The sequence below is a fragment of the Lissotriton vulgaris genome, chromosome 1_1, assembly GCF_964263255.1.
Source record: "Lissotriton vulgaris chromosome 1_1, aLisVul1.2, whole genome shotgun sequence".
Classification (NCBI taxonomy): Eukaryota; Metazoa; Chordata; class Amphibia; order Caudata; family Salamandridae; genus Lissotriton; species Lissotriton vulgaris.
The window spans coordinates 1,461,394,361-1,461,399,529 of record NC_141685.1 but is presented as its reverse complement, the minus strand read 5'-3'; the positions used below and the strand labels follow the sequence as shown (position 1 = coordinate 1,461,399,529).

General features: G+C 43.9%; 1 long non-coding RNA gene across 1 annotated transcript; it reads left to right on the top strand.

Annotated features, from left to right (window-relative positions):
* The first annotated feature begins 300 nt into the window (after window positions 1-300).
* On the top strand, window positions 301-4,494 carry LOC147750673 (uncharacterized). The gene is made up of 3 exons (XR_015299800.1): window positions 301-386; window positions 1,830-1,962; window positions 4,298-4,494. It is a non-coding gene; the product is annotated as an uncharacterized LOC147750673 (long non-coding RNA).
* Window positions 4,495-5,169: the final 675 nt, after the last annotated feature.

Here is a 5,169-nt window from a genome sequence, read left to right as displayed (position 1 = left end):
AGTGATTTTGGAAATTTGCCTGAAAATTTCTAAGTTCCCATTTTTGTAGTTTTGCTTTTTGGCTGTTTGGGGGTCTTCTACTTGTTTTCGCCTGGGTTGATGGGTCTGGGGGCATTGCTGGGAAGGTCTAATACCGGTTAAAAGTGTTTTGGATAAAATCGGAGGTGAAAAGGTTTTTGCGTTTTTGCTCACTTGCTTGTCTTTGGGGTGCTGTTTGGCGGGGTTCCTGATGTTTGGGGGTGGATTTTGGGGTCTAGGGGCACTGCTGGCACAGTCTAATGTTGATTGCATTTGTTGTTCAGATAATCCATGGTGGAAAAGTGGAGTTATGACCTAGCTGCACAGCGCGTTTGGACAGAATTGAAAGAAGGCCAAAAATAATCTAAGTATGAGATTTTCCATTTTTGCTTTTTGCCTGTTTGGGGGTGTTCTGCTTTTTTGCGGAGGGTTGGTGGGCCTTGGGGCATTTCTGGGAAGGTCTAATACCGGATAAAAGTGATTTGGAGAAAATCCATGCTGAAAAGCGTTTTGGCACTTTTTGTTACTTAGGGCTCGTTAGGGTTAGCAGCAGTATTGCATGTGTTTGGGGGTGTTCTAGATTAAAATTCATCCCTCCAGCTATTTGATACGTCTTTGCTATGTTTAACACTAATTTAATGTTCTAAGGGGCAGATTTATGTTAACTGGCGCATCCCGAGGGATGCGCCAGTTAACATGCCCCACAGTGCGCCACAGCTACGCCACCCATGGTGCGCCGCATTTATGATGCGGCGCACCATGGGGCAAAAACGGCACAGATGCGTCACGCATCTGTGCCGTAAAAGTGACGAATTGCTGGAGTTGTGTCGCAAGCGCGACGCAGCTCCAGCAATGCTCTGGGGGGGCCTATTCTTTCAATGCTGCCTCAAGCCTTACGCCTGCTTCAAGCAGGCGCAGGGTTTTGACGCAGCATTGCCCTGAAAGTCACTGAGTGAAATCTCATAGATTTCACTCAGCCACTTTCAGGTGGCGTTCCTGCGCAGGAACGCCCCCCCCTGCGCAGAAACGCCTCCTCATGGCGCAGTGCTGTACAACGTGACGCATCTCCTAGATGCGTCACGTTGTAAATAGGGCGCAGGGATGCGCCACGTTTCCGCGCCGTTGTGTCACGCAACGGCGGTGTAAACATGGCGCAAGCCCTTCATAAATCTGCCCCTAAGTGTTTATTCTCTCTGAGGGCAGAGAGGCAAGTGAAATTGCGTAATGACTGCAGCCATGTACTGTCAACTTGTTTCTTCGTAGTTACTAGTAACTTGCAGTAAGTAGTAGTACTACTTTTTAGTAACCTAAGCATCCATTTAGTACTTCTGGCGTGCAGTAGTGCACTTCCTTTATGTCCCTTTAAAGATTTATCAATATCTTCTAATCCAAAAATTTGTTTCTCTTCATTTGTTGTTTGACTGTCCATGCTGTGTTTTTTTTCCTCTCTACCAAACTTTCCCAAAAAACCCCATTCCCATCCAATTTTCAAACCCTAACCCTCTTCCCCCGGGCTGTGTGGTATTTCATTGAGGTGTGACTGACAACAACAATAAATTCCACACACTTGCTGGGGAGAATAAGGTCAAAGCAACCAGAAGTTCATGTGCGCCATCGTGGATTGATAAGAACATCCTCCTCCTACACAACGTGAACAATCAAATGCTTAATGCTTACCTTACGTTGGCACTGCTTAGGCTACAATTTAGGGCACTGTTCTGTACCTTACTATCTATTGTACTGTTTCTAATACTAAGCTCAGGCCACTCAATGTTTAATTTCCTCTTTTTTTCATATGGTGATACTGCCAGTGTGCACCACTACTGCTACCAGCACAACAATGATATTGCATCCGTCGAGGATTCAAGTCAACAACCAACCTTAATCACCATTTGCAATGCAGCCAGCCCTGGGGCTACCCCGATTCTCAAACACAAATCACAGGTAAGATAAGCATATTGGAGAGGTAGTAGAAAAATGGGCTAGGAGGACTAAGTTGGGAGGAGAGCAGAGACTGACAGTACTACTAGTAAAGTACAGTAGTAGAGCTACTAAATTTACTAAATCGGTTTCTTGCATTTTGGTAGATTTCAGGACTAGAGGTTTCATTCATGCTGGTAAGTTTGAAGAAAACAAACGTCCAGTAACCACCGCCAACCCCCACACAAAATAATATATGACCACGTATACTGTGCTTTTTGTAAGAAAAATAATTATTAAGAAATATATCTTTGTGTTGTTTTCAGCACAACAATAAAATAAATTACCCGAACTCACCCCCCCTCCCTAACCCAACCAATGTCAAAAAGTCCAAAAGTCCCCTTTTCCCAAACACCCAATTCCCACCCCCCCAACAGTCTTTAAAAAAGGGGCAAGGGAAAGTCACTTCCTCCGGTGGCGTAGTTTGGCAAGCTGTTGCTGCATGTCCCGCTGCTCTTTGCGGAGGTCCCGGAGCTGGCGCTGGTGTTTTCCGCACAACCGCTCCAGGTAGTCCACTCGCTTTCGGAGGTGGCGCAGACGTGCCATCCAGGCTCTAGGGGGGCCAGCTGTTTCTCGCTGATTCGTCTCAGCCGCCTCAGCTTTCCAGCGTCTCCGCGTGTAAGTGACTTCCGCATTTACAGGCGGAGACGCTGGAAAGCAGTACGGCTTAACCTGCCGCTCACACGGATACTCCTATGGTGTGTCGCATCTTTGGTATTAACCATCACACGGACGGCTGAGACGAATCAGCGAGAACCTCCACAGTACCCGGTAGCCGGGTCAGAATTCGAAGCGGCTGAGAGCACATTGTGGCAATAGCTTTGGAACCGCTGCCCGCGGGAGCCCTGATGAAGTCGTAGGCTACTAGCCCTGACGAAACACGTGTTGGCTGGGCGTGGTGGATAAAATCTGAATTGAAGAAAAACTTCTGTCAAGACTACTTCCACATTGTTTGTCTATTGGTTGTGTTGCTTGATTAGCTACAGCATTTACTCTGTAAAAGGCGACGTGTGCACAGATACCTGTTGTAACAGTATAACATTTTGGCATGTATCTTTCCGCCGTCTTTGTAAGCCTGTGACATTACTGGGAGTTTCAGGAATTCCACTAGCAGCACTATGGGTGGACTCACTACTACATACATAGTCAGAGAGTGCTAAAAAAAAGGCCTTTTTTACTTTTTTTCTCTTGGGTTGCAAAAGAAATTACTGGTACGTGAACTTGTGGTAGCCTCCATAATGGCAGATCACTCAGCTTTCACCCAAGAAATACAGACAGGCCTTGATGATGCAGACTCGAAGTACTTTAAGCAGTACATGCAAGTGGGGATCTGAATGTCTTACTTTTCTATAGGGGTGGCACTGCCACTGGCCATACTTCATCCACTCAGCGTCTTCTCTACTACATCATACACCTCTGCTATCGGCGAGGAGGATAAAGAAGATAAAATCCAGGCTTCCAAAGTACATTTATGATTCTTCTTAATGTCTCAAATGTACCAAAATTTATTTTTGTCAAAAACCAACTAACACCCTTTTCATTATATTTTGGAAACCGCCGTCTTCTTATGTTGAGTTGCATTCAACAAAACCATTCATTACAGTCATAAATATTAAGACTTGCTCGTCCTTTGTTTCACCCTTCTTTAACTTTTTGTTCTTCACATCCCTAAACTTCATATGATATGACTTGGCTTCACAATAAAAATTTGCCAGCTGAGTTGAAGTGAAATAGAGGGGGGCATTGGTTACCAGAGAAGTACCGACGCTAATGCTATTAAAAGTCAAGGTTGACTGTCTTCTCCGTGATAGCCCAAAAAGTAGTTCTAAATTAGTAAATGTTCTTGACAGTACAGTGTACTTATACTAGTGTGCTGTGTACTACTGTACAGTACATCATACACTCCTTTGCGGGCCTACTCAAAAAAATTTCAATAAGTAAGGAGTATAATAACTTACCACCGTCCGCCGCCGCTGAGTCTTCCCCCCCAGCTCCTCCTGTTGGCGCAGCCGCAGCCAGAGTGGACCCCTCCGCACTGCTTGCCCCGGCACTGGTGGTCATCTGTGCCGCATCAGATGTTGTGACGTCTAGGAAAAAAGATGCCATACACAACCCCCTATTTTGTCTCGTAATGGAAGAAACTGTTACATGACACATTTTTTTATTACTGGGATTGAAAAAAAGTAACAGTTTTGGGGAGGGTGATAACCTTTTATATGCTTATTCCATTAAATGCTACACTTCTTCTTATGCCAACTGATGAATGATTGCTTAACGGGCAACATTTTTCTCATTACAGAAAGAAGATTCCATTGCCCTTCTGCCAGACGATTCACCAACTACTACTAAGTCATCACCAGCAGTACTTTAAGTACCTTAAAGAAGGTGGTGGCTCCCGCACAGTTATTCTAATAATTTCATGTGTCTGTTAACTATTATTAAGTTAGAGTCATACTAATTTAATTCATGGGAATGTTGTTTAAACTTTAACGTCATCTTCATCCATCAGAATACTACGCTATTAAAAATAAAGAAATAATGTTTTCATTTCTTAATTCATAACTCAGTGCCTAGAGCTATTGCTGTATCAGAGTTTTGTTTCACATAGTTTGCCGAATGGGCAAGCTTAGCTACCTACAAAGACCGACTCATAATTGTAAATAGTAGTAGCACAGAGAGTGATGGTAGAGGCAGGATAAGAATGTAGAAAGTAGTCTACATTAGAAGATCAAAGACTATTTTGCAAAACATTGAATTATTAGGAACCAGTTTGTAATGAATAGGAGCTGTAAAGTTAGGGAAGTATAAGTATTAATATAACAATAGAACAACTTACTGGGGCCAGCAGAAGAGCCTGCAAGGGACTGCTACTGTCCACCTTCTGCCACCGGAGTCTCTGTCACCGCCGGCGCCTTGCCCCTGGGAGGTCCTGGTGATCATGAAATAAAGAAACACAACATGGATGATTGTTTTTTGGAAATATTTGATTTCTTTGTACTCAATCTAAAATTATGTCGGGGTAACAAATTAACATCAATTGCATCTGATCTGGTCAACTAGGAGGATAGTAGTACAGTATTGCAGGATTCGCAGACCGTCCAATAGGAAAGTTATGTAATTCACTAACTACATCAACAACAAAAAGGTTCTACTACGACTTCCATCACTCAG